The sequence below is a fragment of the Canis lupus genome, chromosome 19 (genome assembly GCF_003254725.2).
Source record: "Canis lupus dingo isolate Sandy chromosome 19, ASM325472v2, whole genome shotgun sequence".
NCBI lineage: Eukaryota > Metazoa > Chordata > Mammalia > Carnivora > Canidae > Canis > Canis lupus.
Window position 1 is genome coordinate 48,869,735 of NC_064261.1, and position 16,321 is coordinate 48,886,055.

The window sequence follows — 16,321 nt, forward strand, 5'->3', positions numbered from 1 at the left end:
AAAATTTTAATTTAGATGATGCAAGCCAGAAACTTATGGAATGACATATTTATTGAAAGTAAAATACTACAATAAAGAAAATTGTCAACTCAGAATTTTATACCCATAAAAAATATCGTAAGGCGAACTCAAATGAAAGACTTTGTCAAATACATAAAAGCTGAGAGAATATATTTACAACAGATTGTACTACAGGATATGCTCAAGAATTTTCTGAAGTTGGAATCACTATAATTTCATATTAAAATCTTGATTTGTACAAAGAAAGTAAGAGTGACGAAAAGGAAAATCAATAAAAGAGACGTTAACTCCTTCATTTTCATTGCTTCAAAAATAATTCATTGTCTAATGCAAAATAGTAATAGCTTACTGTAGGGTTAATTAATTTATTAGAATTAATTAATTTACTGTAAAATTAGAATGTGTGATAAAAATGACAATTTATGGGAGGGTAGGAAAGGAAGCTTTTTAAAATGTGAAGCTGTATAACATAGATTTATATTTATGTATTTATATATATTTTTATGTACTTAGTACATATGCCACATATAACACATATATGTCTATTCGTGATATTAGAATATAATAGATATTTCCTTTTTTCTGTTGAGACATTAATTTTATTTTTTTAATTGATTAATTTGAGAGAGAGATATCATGGGGGGGGGGGAAAGGCAGAGGGTGAGGGAGAGAGAATCCCAACCAGACTCCACAATGAGCATGGGGCTTTCTTATGATTCTGAGATCATGACCTGAGCCAAAAAAAGAGTGGATTGCCCCATTGACTTTGCCATGCAGAAACCCCAAGAAATTAATTTCCCAAAAGATGTGTTAAATTATTTATGCATATGACAGTTCATTGCTTTTATTCAATTTCCCAATTTAAATTTCATTTCAAATTTTCTTTCATATCTTTTTTTTCTATATTTTTATTCTTTGAATAGACAAATACTTCATGTTATGCATGCTGTTGTTATTACATCACTGGTTGTATCTCACATTTCAAATGTATACTTACTATTTTCCATATCTTTTTTTAAGCATATTAATATTTATATCCTCTTTCAAATAAGAAAGCATCTTTATGCATAGTAGCTGTCTTTATTCTTCTTTTTCTGTCCTCGGTGTTTCCTTCTGAAGTTTAAATGCTGTATTACTAGGGTAGAGTTCTTTTGTATATTTTTAAAACTAGTTCTTACTTGAACAGTGAACTTTCCAAGGTAGTTATCTACCATTCTTCACTATAATTAATGCTTTTCCAAAGAGTACATCCTAAAGGTCCAATTGTGTTTTCTTTTCTTTTTCTTTAAATTTTTCCTCTTATATATCTTTTTTTTTATAGCTTATAAGCCTTTTATAGCTGATGCCATAATGTTTCTTTCATTTTATGGTATCTTCAGTTAGATTTATTCAATTAATTTTTATCCTTATCATATTTTTTCTTTCATTTAGGAACTCTGGTGATACACATATTGGCATTTCTAAGATTTTATTTATGTATTCATGAGAGACACACAGAGAGAGGCAGAGACATAGAAGAGGAAGAAGTATGCAAGCATGCTCCCCTTGGGGAGCCTGATGTGGGACTTGATCCCAGGACCCTGGGATCACGACCTGAGCCAAAGGCAGAGATGCTCAACCACTGAGTCACAGAGTTGCCCCATATGGTGCATTTCTAATTCTACTTTTTGTTTCCATTCTTTTATTTTTTAACAATTTAATTTCTTTCTTATTCATTTTTGGCAAATTCCTTGACTTTACAGCTTACCCATTTTACCATTTGGCTATATCCATTTAACTATTCAAACTACCTAGTGAGTTCTTTATTTCAATAAATATTTTTATTTTAATACTCAGATATCTGTTTTGTGTCATCTTGAAAATTATATAATGTTATTTTATGGTTTTCTTTAGGATATTGTCTATTTTAAATTTCTGTCTTTTCTGCACCATTAACTCTGCTTCCATGATGGTAGGTTGTTCAGTGAGCTCTCCGACTTTTATAGTCTTTGTGATCCTGAGATGTCTTATTAATGTACTTTATGACTTCATGCTATCCTGGGAGTATCAGCTATTTATATTACCAAATGTTGGGATATGGGGAAGAGAAACTAAGCTTTGTTTGGACTCACCCCTTCTAGAAGAGTTAGGGAAATAAATGGGTATGGGGAATCTCAGGCAAAGTCTTACTGTTGTTGTAATATCTGTTTTTCCTCTTCTCTTTTATACCCCACCAAGTGGCTGGGTTCCATGGGCACATCCCAGAGCCTCTGCTCCAGCCGCAGGTATTTCCAAAATCTTCAGTGCATTGCAATATAGAGCACCTGATGCAGGATGAGCATTGGGAGGAGAAGGTACTCAGAGGCTGAACTCCATGCATGTTTTTGATAACATTTCTCCTTACCCCAGCTGAGTTTTAGTCTTTAAAGGTGGCTAATGCACGTTAGCAAATCTGGACTAGCATGAATGCTTGTTCTGTGATAGAATAGGACTAGCAGCATTCAGGCACTAAAGGGCAGAGAAAAAGTCACAATTACCAAGCTCTTCACCACCTTATCTTTTGCTCCTGATAGCTGCCTATTGGCTATTTGAGCTGTTGTCACCATAGTACATTGGAGCCTGTCTTGCATCTATCTTCCTTGAAGATTTTCATGCTAGCATGTGACTTTGATGTAGATGGCTGATTCCTGCAAATATTTTTGAAGTCTCTTGTTGAGGGTTTAGTATGTTTGTGCACTCTCTTAGTTTTATGATCTGTGAAGAAAAGCTTTCTTAATTTTCCAGAGAGAATGACAAAAGAAGAAAGATTAACAGCATTAAAAAAAAAAAAGAAAACAACAGCATTTTCCCCCAAACACACACATGCATGCACATACACAATTCTATTATTCTCACTGTTACATGGGCAATTGCACTGTTAACATAAGTTGTAAACTGCAAGTGTTTTGCTATAAGAATGTCACTATTAACTTCTGCTACAGACAAATGGAATCCATAGACCATTTCCTTTTAATATATTACAAATAGCATTGTCCAATTTAAATTAAGGCCTGCATATTTAATATTTTAAATTATTTTTGAACTACCTAACTATAATTGTTAATTTAATTTTAATGGGCATTTTGGGTATTTAATCAAGATTTCCATTATTATGCAGTATAAAGTCTTTGTTCTATACCATTAAAATACCTTTTGAAATTTGTTGTTTGAATAACAAAGAAAGTTTTGTTATCAAAGCAAAATATATCTGATTTATTATAAAAATCAACTTAAGTGGGGAATAAGATACCCTAAAATAGCCTTTAGCTTGACTGGGATACCACTGTTGTTTTAAACCCAACATAGTTAAGGTTTTGAATTTTTTTCAACTTTTAAAAAGCTTTACAAGCATGTATACTGAATTTCAAATTATATCTCTGTGTGTGTTTTAAGGGCACTCCATTTTAATATACCAAATACATCTTATCCTAGCTTTTGAAAGCATGTTTATGTTCATGTAAGTTATACTAGCACATTTCTTACACACACACACACACACACACACAAAAGCAACCCAGAACTTTTTCTTGGATTTACATATAACCATTGTTTGTGAGTTTTTAATGATTTTTCCCCCAATTAATTGAAATAGTAATAAATAGGTCAACCTGAAAAGAAAATTGACCTGTCACATACTTAGAAAGAGATTTATTACATCTTGTGGATACTGCTTAGCTGTAACTGTTCTCTCAATGGGAGGGAAAATTTAAAAAACAAGAATTATCTTCTCTCAGAGAGATGTGTTAAATGAAATGTGCTAAGAGATGTGGTAAAGAATGTGAAGGATTAAAAATAATGCTGGGCTGTTACTGTTTTCTTCCTACTTTTGTTTACTCTTCCTGAATTATGCTTGATATTATTTGGGTATCAAGTTTTCTTATGGGTTGCACTGAAGTCAAAATATATTTTACACAAATAAAAGAAAATATGGGGGGAAAGGCAGTGAAAACATGGCTCAGGGATAATATCCAAAGCTTATTTGTTTGTGAGATTTGAGGGCTTTGTAGTTTAGAAAGCTCCTCGTGATGTATTAATTAACTGAAAACAGGAACGTATTGTGTCCAAACAGTGCATATATTGCGAGGGTGCCATGTGCTGGGAGGGCCTAAGTAGGCAATTGTGTTGTGAAACCACAATGAAAAGACTTAGGCAGAAAACAGCTTTCTGAAAATTGCACCTTTTGATGTGTTGGTGACATGAAATTGATGGAGTTAGGTGGAATAATGACTTTAAACATTAATCCTTCCTTTTCTCTGACAGGCAGTATCTTGAGGTACTCATTAGGTCTCATATGGAAAGAGGATTTAGCAAATTCCTTTTTTTTTTTTTTTTTTTTACCTTTCACAAAACTGCTAAGTATTTTTGATATACAAGATTACTCTGCTTGGGAGTTATCCAGAGCTGGTAAATCTGGGAAGAAGCTGATCAGAATCACACTGCTTGACTCCAGGAGAATCTATACTGTGAGATGCTGCATAGTGTATGGTACACACTAACTCAACTCTGACTGAGCCTATGGTATCAATTTAATCTCAAAAGCAGGCTTTTAGGTTTGATCCATGGCCTTTTCTTCACTACCTTGCAGCCAAAAGCTTTCTTTCATAATGGCTGTGATTCTAGGCTCCTGGGGTGCTTCTCTGATGTCATGGCTTTTAGAGGAACACCAACATGAATGGTATAATGCAGAGAAGTACAAAGACAATGCTTTCAATTTGTGTACATGTACTAGTAGTTGCCAAGAGTTTTCAGATCAGCTTTAAGGAAAATTGGTATTTGTTTATTGATAATGTTTCCCCAGGGAATTCAATTTTCTTTTTCATTTGTAGCATTCATGAGAAAGGTATATATGTGCCAATGACCTCTCCTAAATAACAAAGATTGCATAGTGTTAAGTGAGTCAACATCTCATCAAAGCCTCCATAATGAACAACTGCATGTTTGAGCCTCATGACTTTCCTTATACTGTGGTTTTAACTAATATCAATCACAATGGATGTTCGAATAAGAAAACCACTTGTGTGTGTGTGTGTATGTGTGTGTCTGTCTGTCTTTGTGTGTGTGTGTATGAATTCACTGATGCAAGATTCTCTAATAAAAAGGGTCATCATGCAGTACCATCCACCATCTTAAGATTAATATAGCCAGACCTAAGAATTGATTTAGTGGTAGAGTATATGAAACTGGGTGGAAAAGAAAGGCTTTAAAAAGCTGACTATCAAAATGTAAAAATCTAAAGGTTTTATTAGGGACTAATTTTTAGATTGCTGTCTGTGCTTCCACAACAGTAGTAAAATTTTCCTTTCCTCAGACCTTGAAAGTGACCCTCCCCAGACAGAGTTTGGGAATAAAAGTTTCAGGAGTAATCTTTCCATGAAGAAATGGCCTATCTGACCTAATTGTGGGGCTTTTCTCTCTCTTTTTCTCTTTCTTTTCTACCACTTGGAGAAAAGCTGCGTGGGAAGCAAAAATTCCTCTTCTCACTATGTTTTGCACATTGTCAGAATTTATTAACACAGTATTTTCAAAAGAATGACAGGGTTATTAGACATTTCATGGCAGAAACTCAAAAACAATTTTGCATCCTGTTTGGTCAAAACTTGTAAAATTTTCAAGAACCGCAGAAGCAAAAGTGGTCTTCCAATGCATGTGTTAAAGGCAGATCTGCCAAGATGATAGAACTTGAGATTGAAAGAGAAAAATGGAAAGTCAAGTGTATAAAGTCCTATTATGCATTAGCATGTGTGGGATAGATGCTATCATAATTTACAATAAAGAAAGGCTCACAAAAATACACAAATACTTTCATTTAGAAGGCTTACCCTATGGGCAACCCATATGGAACATGATCTGTGTCTATACCATGCCAGAAAAATCAGCTAAATATTTTTAAAATAATAGACATAAATTTTGAAAATGCACTCAGTAAATTGATAGATTTTTCCCCCCTTTGGTATATACATATATAAGAAAAAACTCGCCTAACCTCTTTTTTTTTCTTTCTAATTTTGACTAATAGTTTCATTCAATCAATTTGGTTAATATGTTTATTGTTCAACAACAGGGATACAAAATAGAATATTTTGGGGCACACCAATAGCTAAAGAGCCTATAATCTCAACAGAAGCTATTGTAGTTCTTCATCTGAAAGACTATCGCTTAAGTTTTACAGTTCAGCTTTCTTTTTACTGGGTTGCTATGAGCTCCCAGTGAAACTTCTCTTATCTTCTATTCTCTGGTGTCAAATTTGTTGCTTTAAAAACATCTATGGAAAAATTAATCTGAAGAAAACTAAAACAAGTTAAAATAGGTAAAAAACAGGTGACAATTTAGCTTGATGAGGAAAGGAAGAAATACTTGTGTATGTATATTTCTATGCATATTTACATGTTTCCCAGGTTTTAATTAATTCACTACACTTTTAGGAAGGACTTATTTCTCTTACCACAAGGTCTAGGCACTGACAGATATCAGGAACACAAGGGTAAATATGACTTGGTCTCTCTCATCAGAGAATATGAGGCAAACAGAAGGAGAAAGATAGAAAAGGGATTTGGGGAAAGAAGTCCTAACTTCAGGACAGAAGTCCATGTGAATTCATGTGAGGTACAAGAAAGTAGTGAGCAAGTTCTCTAGGACTCCTCAAGGGGAGAGCTGTCAGAGACACTACAGTGATGGAGCGTCTTGTTTGATTTTGAGTTGAAATCTATGGAAGTATATGACAGACCAAGAAAAGGCCCACTAGGGAACCCTGGGTGGTGCAGAGGTTTAGCGCCTGCCTTTGGCCCAGGGCGCAATCCTGGAGACTTGGGATCGAATCCCACGTCAGGATCCCAGTGCATGGAGCCAGCTTCTCCCTCTGCCTATGTCTCTGCCTCTCTCTCTCTCTGTGTGACTATCATAAGTAAATAAAAATTTAAAAAATTAAAAAAAAAAAAAAGAAAAGGCCCACTAGAAAAAGTCACGTGAGTTTTACCATTACGGTCTGTAGCAAAAAAAAAAAAAAAAAAAAAAAATATATATATATATATATATATACTTACACCTGTAGGATGAGATAGTAAGAGAAATACAGAGGTAAGATCTGAATATAGAATGATAGCTTATGTCTGCAGCCAGGAATAATCATATAACAATATTATTAAATAATTGATTTTCTTTTGTTATCTAAAACATTGATCTCCTGGTTATACTCACCATTTATGCCAGGAGTCCAGAATTTCATGCTACCAACTGTGTTGTACTCCGTCAGTCCCCTTCAGAATTGCTTGCTTCTCTCTCCATCTGATCTCTTCTACTTTGTGCTCCATTGCTTCTCACTTAGTGGTTGATGAAAAGCAATCTGATAAGCTAATTCTTAGTAAGGTTTAATTACTTAACAGCTTGATTATTAAATCTCTAAGGGCATTTGGATTTTGAATAGAGGACTATTGGATGTTGTCTTAATTCACTACAATTAATGAGTGGAATTTTTTTTTTTTTTTTAGCAAAGGAAGACATTTTGTTGGGGCAACAAAAGGCAACAGAGATGAGTGTTCCAGAAATAATTTGTATTTTCAAGGAATAGCAAGCTCCAGCAAGCTCCAGCTTGCTATTCCTTGAAAACGTATTATATTTGGAGTTAAAATCCCATACATGCCACCATATAAATTGTTACTTTGGTCAAATCACTTTGTCTTTGAGTCTCAGTTTTCTAAACTTTATAATAAAAATGATAATAGTTATGCTACCAAACAATGCTAGGATCAGATGAGAAGTAGGAAATTTTTTATGAGATACAAATGCATATCATTATTACCTCATTCAGAAAAAAGAATAGATTTACTTACATTAAAATCATTTATTATTCCCAAGGTTTTCCTAATTCAATCAAGTACCTCTAAGGACAGCTACTGAAGAGAGAGCTGGATTGGTAATTAATGAAGTTTATCTTGTGTACATATAGATGAGCTACTAAATATACCATTTGCATCTTAAAGCTTAAAAAAAAAACAATAACAAAACATGGAAAGAGGAACATGTGAATAAGAATGAATTAAGAAATAAAAATACGATATGGCTCTAAGAATGATTCTAGGAGGATTAAAGATGCAAATACATTGATAATTATAAAAACACAAAAGGAAAGTAAATGGGAATTTAAGTTGTTTAAAGAATCAAAACACATGTATATATTAGCATATATACATATATATATATAGTATATATAGTATATAATAAGAAGGTAATTATTTAAAATCCAATTATCAAAGATGGAACAAAAGAATACAACATTAATGCACTATTATAGGTAGAATAAAATGGTACAATCTGCAAGGCAATCTTGAGAGTACTGATAAAAATTTAATATGTGTGTGTGACCCAATTGTGTTTTTTTTCTTTTTTTCATTAATTTTTTAATGGGTTTCAAATTCTGTGATAGATATTTGATCAAGTTGTTTCCATTAAAAAGTACAGATTTTATTTATTTTTACTTTTTTAAAAGATTTATCCACTTAAAAATGAGAGGGAGGGAGCGCATGAGAAGGAAGGGCAGAGGAAGAGGGAGAGAGAATCTCAAGCAGACTTCCCACTGAGGGTGAAGCCCAACATGGGACTCGTGACCCTTAGATCACCACCTAAGTGGAAAGAAAAGTTGCTCACCAGTGAGCAACCTTTGGATTGCATTTCAACAGACTTTTTACTTCAGTTATCACAGTGACTAGAGCAAAGGTGACTATGATGCCAGGTTTAAAAACACCAGTCTCCACCCAACCCAAGGGGACAGTACCAATATCGCTAATTTTGTAGATATTATGGAGAGGCAGAAACAAGGGCTTGTCAGTTGGATACGTTGTTGGCAAAATGCAACCCAGAGCTTCAAGTACCATGTTTCCATTGGCATTGCCATCTTTATGGATGACCTTCCATCCCTTGAACAAAGGCACGTTAGTGCTTGGCTCTAGTATGTTGTCACCATTCCAACCAGAAATCAGCACAAATGCTACTGTGTCAGGGGTTTTAGCCAAACTTCTTAATGTAAGTGCTGACTTATTTAGTGATTTCTTCATATCTCTTCTGGCTATAGGGTGGCTCAGTGGAATCCATTTTGTTAACACCAACAATGAGTGTTACACATTTTCCAAAGTGTAAACCAGAAGGGCATGCTCATGCATCTGCCCATTCTTGGAGGTACCTACTTCAAATTCACCAATACCAGCAGAAATAATCAGGACAGCACATTAGCCTGAGATGAGCCTATAATCATATTTCTTATAAAGAAATAAAGCTTCTGTGTCCCGGGGCACTAATGATGGTCACGTAATACTTGCCGGTCTCGATTTTCCACAGGAAGATATCAGTGGTGATACCATGTTCATGCTCAGTTTCAGCTTATCCAAGATCCAGGCATACTTGAAGGAGCCCATTTCCACCTCAGCACCCTCCTTCTCAATTTTTTTCATAGTTCATTTGTTGATCCCACTATATTTGTAGATCAGATGGCCAGTAATGGCCAGCTTGCTTGAATCTATGTGTCCAGTGATATGCGTCTTTCCCTTTCACATTTGTTTTAAGGTTTAGGCTAGTTTTCTTAACACCTATGTTCTGGCAGCAAACTTGTTGCAAAAAACTCCTTTTCTTTCTTTCTTTCATCTTTCTTTCTTTCTTTCTTTCTTTCTTTCTTTCTTTCTTCTTTCTTTCTTTCTCTTCTTTCTTTCTTTCTTCTTTTTCTTTCTTTCTTTCTTTCTTTCTTTCTTTCTCTTTCTTTCTTTCTTTTTTTCTTTCTTTCTTTCTTTCTTTTTCTTCTTCTTCTTCTTCTTCTTCTTCTTTCTTTCTTCTTTCTTTCTTTTCTTTCTTTCTTTCTTTCTTTCTTTCTTTCTTTCTTTCTTTCTCTTTCCCTTCCTTCCTTCCTTCCTTCCTTCCTTCCTTCCTTCCTTCCTTCCTTCCTTTTTTCTTTCTTTCTTTCTTTCTTTCTTTCTTTCTTTCTTTCTTTCTTTCTTTTTTCTTTCTTTCTTGTATGTGAGCACACAGGGCCGCTTAGTTTTTAACAGTAGTTATTTAGAGACTACTGAATATCTATCTGTAAAGAAATGTTTAAAACTCTCTCCAAACTGAAAAGGTGAGAATGTGACAGATAAAGTGCTGGTAACAGAGCAACTACCTCACACAGAGCTCATGGTTTCCAGGCAGAGGAACACTGCTCATGAGCACGCTGAAAGGTCACACAACAGGAGAGTCTCCATAAAACACATTTTGAGAATCATGGAAAATGAGAGAGAAACTGGGGAGAAATGAGGAAGAAAGAGACCACTGGGGAACCACTTTCATTTACATAAAAGGGGACCTGTGGATTCTAGATTCAATAAGCATAAGAATGAGGGCTATTCCACTAAATTATATCATGAATTTTCAAAGATGTGTGTTGCTAATGTTTTCATAGGTCACTAAGACATTTTTGTTTAAAGTAATGTGATTTATTTTCTTGACAGATTTGTTAAACTGGTGGATCAAAGAAATGCCACACACAGTTTATATTTTCACTCGAGCAAAGCATTTGGCAACATCTCCAATTCTCTGGTCCCACTGAGAGTCAGGACTTACCAATCACTTAGGAAATACCTTTGGAATGTGAATGTAGGATGCAGAGATAACATCACTGCCAGCAGAATGGGCGGAGTGGCAGCCACAGAGAGAAAAGAGGCAGTGAGCTCCCACCTACACTTTGGAATCAAACCTGAGTAGGAACCCAGGCTCAGAAATGTCCTGCCTATTCAACAATTGGTCAGTTATTTAATCTCTCCAGGCCTCAATGTTTTTCTTATGTGATTTGAGAATCAAAATATTGCCTACCTTAATGTTGTTGGGAGAATTCAAGAGGAGTTAAATGAAAGGTATTGAGTAAGATGACCAGCATCAAGTCTTATGATATTAAAATGAAGACACAGAAGTTGTAAGTAATTAGAGGCATTCAGCCAGAGTAACGGTGAATCTTTCCACAGAAGTAACAGCAGACACAGAAAACATTTGAGTTACCATAACATCATATTATATTCTAAGGAAGAAAGGAAGCTTTTTACAAAAAGGATGGTAAGCACAGGACATTGTCCTATCAGACTAAAAAAGATTGTAGCTGAGACAGTTAAGCTATTGAATATCTACAGAAACCTTCCCATTTCCCTAAGAGGCTTGTTGTAGAACTTCTTGGTTTTCCACCTCACATTTTCCTCCAGTACGCTTAAAATAAACCTTCAATATCTAAGAAAAATTCACAATATGTGTTTCTTGTCTCCTAAGAGAGGCTAACATAATTACAAAATAAAAACTCAAAAACATGAGTTGTTCCAAAGTAACAAAATAAATATAAAAGGGTTACATGTATTGATGCCACATCTTTAGGCATGGTCCTCAACTTCTTTTGACTTTTTAATTGTTGTTGTTGTTTGTCTGTAGAGAGAATTAGGGCTATGGTGATTTTAAATAATATAACCAAGGTGAAATGCATAGTGCAGTCATTGGCCAATAATGAACAATCATGAAAATATGGTTATCATCCTTATCAGATGAGGACATTGTTAAAACCCAATATTTGGAACTGAGAGGAATGATTCCTTTAAAACCCCCTAGATATTGTCAATGATAAGGGCATTGAGATCCAAGAGGATGAAAAGATCATGGGATCATTTATTGCATTAAATGGACAGTATTGCGTTTTCATTAAGATAAATCATTGTTTTACTTTATAGACTTAAGATATAATCTACAAAATTTATTTCTGGTAGCAATATTTTAAGAACAAACTATAAGGCAGCCCGGGTGGCTCAGTGGTTTAGCACCACCTTCAGCCTGGGGGTGATCCTGGAGACCCAGGATTCAGTCCCACATCAGGCTCCCTGCATGGAGCCTGCTTCTCCCTCTGCCTGTGTCTCTGCCTCTCTCTCTCTCTCTCTGTGTCTCTCATGAATAAATAAATATAAAAAAACTATAGAGGAAGAAACTATGTGTATATATACATATATATAGTATATACACTGTGTGTATATATATATACTATATATATACTAGAAATATATAGAAATATATATATATATATATTATAGAGAAAAGCTGGAGCAATTAATGACTTGATTTGGAAAAGGGAAATATCTAAAGGGAAAAAGAATGCTAGTCTTCTGATATGTAAAAAGTTTTCATGCTTGAAGTGCATACTGGGTTAAGATTAAGTGGAGAAAGTTATAGGAATCAGATTTTGAACAAACATTAAGAAGTAGATCTGTTTTGGGGATGTGGGTGACTCAGTTAGTGAAGTGATTTACTCTCGATTTTAGCTCAGGTCATGATGGGAGGGTCCTGGGATGGAGCCCCAAGTAAAGTTCCCCCTGCTCAGTGGGGAGTGAGCTTGTCTCTGGATCACTTTGCCCCCTCCCCCCCATCACATGCACTCTCTCTCTGAAATAAATAAATCTAAAAAACAAAAGGAAATGGATCTGACAACTCAGTGATGTTTTAGGGATTGGAATCTTCATTTCTGACCAGTTTTTAGTGATCTTTAAATTCATACTAAATAAAGGAAGGCAGTACAGTGTGCTTGCTATCAGATTCCCATCCTGGACCTAAGACATATATTCTCAGCCAGCCAAGGACTCTTCCTCACTGGACCATAGGTATCCTTTAATCTATGATATAATCCTCTAAATTTCATTTTTAGACAGCCACTGCCAATCAATTTGTGTGCCATTTCTGTCCAAATGATCTGTAAAGTTCTATAAATTCTAATAGCTAATGATATTAATGTATGAACTATATTTTATCACCTAGAATACAGAGCATTATGTCCTCCATTTACTTATACAAAAATAAAGGGAGTAAAATTTTCAACCAACATTGTAATGTCTATTTCTAACAATAAATGATTTTGAGATAATTCTCAAATCTCAACAGAACCACCAGATGGTATGTTTTCTAGACAAGTCATATTTATAACAATGTATTTTTACATTTTGCAATACAACATAAAGCCTAATAATAAGATCTGAATTCTGCAAATACTAGACAAATCTGCAAGTATAACATTATTCTCTCCTAGTGAACATCCTGTGAATTCATAAATATTTACATATTACAAGTTATAATTATGTAGCACTGGGGAAAAGGGAAAATGTAACTGTATATTTATATCTATAAGAATATAAAAGAACATTCATAAATTACAAATGTGCATTGTTCTCAGAAGAGTACCTACTGAGCTTTTGTATCTTAAGGCTAATACATAAGACAAGTTTCTACATCCCCCCATCAGTGGAATAAAAAATTATAATTGTAAGTTTGAATGACTATTGATTGCTTATTATAGTTTCTATTAATAGTCATAGATGATTATGCATGAGCACATCATTGTAGGTATTTGATAATGTAGAAGGGAAAGTTTGTATTGCTACAGGGATAATCCTCCTTAAGAAACTGACAAGCATGATTATAAAAAATACTGCAAAGTATGTATTTGCTTTAAAACAATTACCTAAAATAGTGCAGTTAAATGCTATCTTGTTCTAGCTTTTTATACCAGTTAGTATTCCACAGTAAATTCTATATCATAGATTCATCTGCACGCTAATAAAGTTTTGCTAAATAAAATAGAATATTTTACAAATCTGTTGTGCATATGTTAATTCTGAGTTATCCCGGAGCTTTTAAAAAAATGAAAACCGGGATATGGTCCCTACACTTCTGCATTGTTTTCTACAGAAAATATCATTTAGATTCATTTTTAAAATTTTCATATTCTCCGTTTCTTTCTACTTTCACTACAAAATATTCCAACAATTTAATTACTTCATAACTACTTTTTTATGCATATCTCTGCAGGTACATTTATATATTGGAGTAAATTCAGCTTTTAAATAGTCTCACCTCTGAGGCTTACAGCCCCTTATGTAGCAGTGACCTCCAGTCATCTGATCAAATTTTGGGTTACTTACTAGCCATAATCAAATATATTCTCATCTCTTATTTGAACAAATCATACAGAAATTGAATACAATTTTTATGAACACTAGCAATATGTTCACTTCTCTGATAATTTTGACATTAAAATTCCATCTTAATAATCCCATCCTTCAGGCTTTGCAGACTCTTAAGGTATTAAAGCAAAAATTATCCTAAGCAGTTAGATTATAATGTATTTAAAGATTAGACATTTCATGTTGAATATTAACTGCTCCACTTCCCAGGAAAAGAAAACTATGCTGATTTTCTTCTTCTATAATTTATACATTTCAAAGACCAGCTATCCAAGTTTCAAACCATATTGCAGGAAAACATATTTCAAATGGACTTGAAATCTGCATAGAGTTTCAAAGGTATGTACAATGGCATATTAAGATACATTGGAAACATTCGCAATAATTATTTGAATTTATTTCCAAATAACATACTGTAAAGTTATTAGAAAATTATAGAAAATTCTTCATAGAAAAAAGTTAACTGAAGTGGCTAAATTCTCTATTGAATAAAGTAAATATGCATACTGTTAATGTCAGATAATAGGTAAGTTATTTATTAGGTATATTCTTATTATGTGGAATGAGACAAATTAAGGACAAATGTGAATTAACAGATGAGAAAATGATCTATTGTTTCTCAGGCTTAAAGAAATTATAAAATGGCATCTATTATTATTTTTTTCTTACTTCTGGAAATTATGCATGTGACCTGTTCATAAGGATGGAAGACTGACCTATTTTGAATTTCTCTGAAGAACAAAATTTTGAGTCCATACCCATTTCAAAAGTGGTAACTTAAAAGTCAAAAATCTTTTCTTCTTAAACCTTGTCTTGTTTTTATGGCTATTGTTCTATAAGGTCTGGTGCTTCAGTATGACCAACATTTACTCATATGCAATTTAAAGAAAGAACGTGCTATGGCCTGAATGTTTGTGCTTCCCCCCAAATTAATATTCATACATTGAATCCTAACTTCTGAGGTGAAGTTATGGTATTTGGAGGTGGGCCTTTGGGAGGTGACTAGGTCATGAGGGTGGAGCCCTTATGAATGGGATTAGCGCCCTTATAAAAGAGACCTAAGAGAGCCCCCTCCCACTCCTACTATATGAGGACACAGCTAGCAAGTGGCATCTACAAACCATGAAATGTGTCCTCACCAGATACTGAATCTGCTGGAGACTTGATCGTGAACAGTCTTCAGAACATGCAAAAAGTATTTCTTCTGTTTATAAACCATCCAATCTATGGTATTTGGTTATAGCAGCCTGAGTGGACTAAGACAGAGGCTTGCAAGATAATAAAGAACATGTTTCCAATAGCCCATATTTCCTGCTTTTACCACTGCTGATAAAAGGAGAGAAATAAGAATGAGAACTTGGACATAAAAATGGATAAAAATATCTACAACATATACCCTTTTGCACAGTACATGTCAATGCCATTATCTTATTTTCTACCTATTAGCAAATGACTTCCATTCATCAAGCTCTCTTTCTTACCCCTCAAAAAAGATATAGATAATTCCTCATGTTTTTTTTAGCTTATAATGTGATGCATGAATGTGTGACAATTATATATTTTATATTGATTTGGCTTTATTTCAACATTTAATTATATTGTTTTGGTTTGGGCTTCCCTAAAGGTAAATTCTAAAACTAGATTAGAGTGCAGGTTCTCTGTTTGGGAAGTCATACCAAGAAGCACCTGCATGACAGAGGGAGCAAGAGAGGAGGAAGGAAGGGTATTTTAGTCTTAGTTTACTGTGCAGCAAACCAAAGTTAAGGGCTTACTGCCATTTATTATATCTCACAATTCTGTGTGTTGACTGAAATCAGCTGTTTGATTTTTTCAGCTGGTTTCACTTGGGACTTCTCATGGGACTGCCATCACTAGTGACTTCTGCTGAGATCTCAGGACAGCGCAGGATGAGGAAGCTGATGCTTTTACACTCTGTGATCTAAGAGCCTCTTATTTTTTTTTTTTAAGTATTTTATTTAAATTCAATTTGCCAACATATACTATAACACCCAGTGCTCATAACATCATATCGGGCCTCTTATTTTTGATATGGCCTCTCTACTTGGTGTCTCAATATAATGTTTCCAGTAGTGTGTTGTATAGTCACACTTTTCTCATAACATCTCAGGATTCCCAAAAGTGCTAAAGAGGAAGCAGACAACATCACTGTAAGATGCAGGGTTCAAATTGCCAAGTGTCGCTTCCATTACTTGAAGTGAGAGGAGACCACTCAAAGGCATGAACACTAAGAAAATCAATTCTTTGGAAGCTGTCTTTGCAGCCCAGTA

General features: G+C 34.3%; 1 long non-coding RNA gene across 1 annotated transcript in view; it reads right to left on the reverse strand.

The window, feature by feature from the left end:
• The window catches only part of LOC118351560 (uncharacterized), a 39,032-nt gene extending 23,679 nt beyond the window's left edge, over window positions 1-15,353 (reverse strand). The window contains exons 1-2 of the long non-coding RNA XR_004807154.2: window positions 15,173-15,353; window positions 7,234-7,355 (exon numbers count right to left, since the gene is read on the reverse strand). This is a non-coding gene — a long non-coding RNA (uncharacterized LOC118351560). The remainder of the gene's footprint in view (window positions 1-7,233; window positions 7,356-15,172) is intronic.
• Window positions 15,354-16,321: the final 968 nt, after the last annotated feature.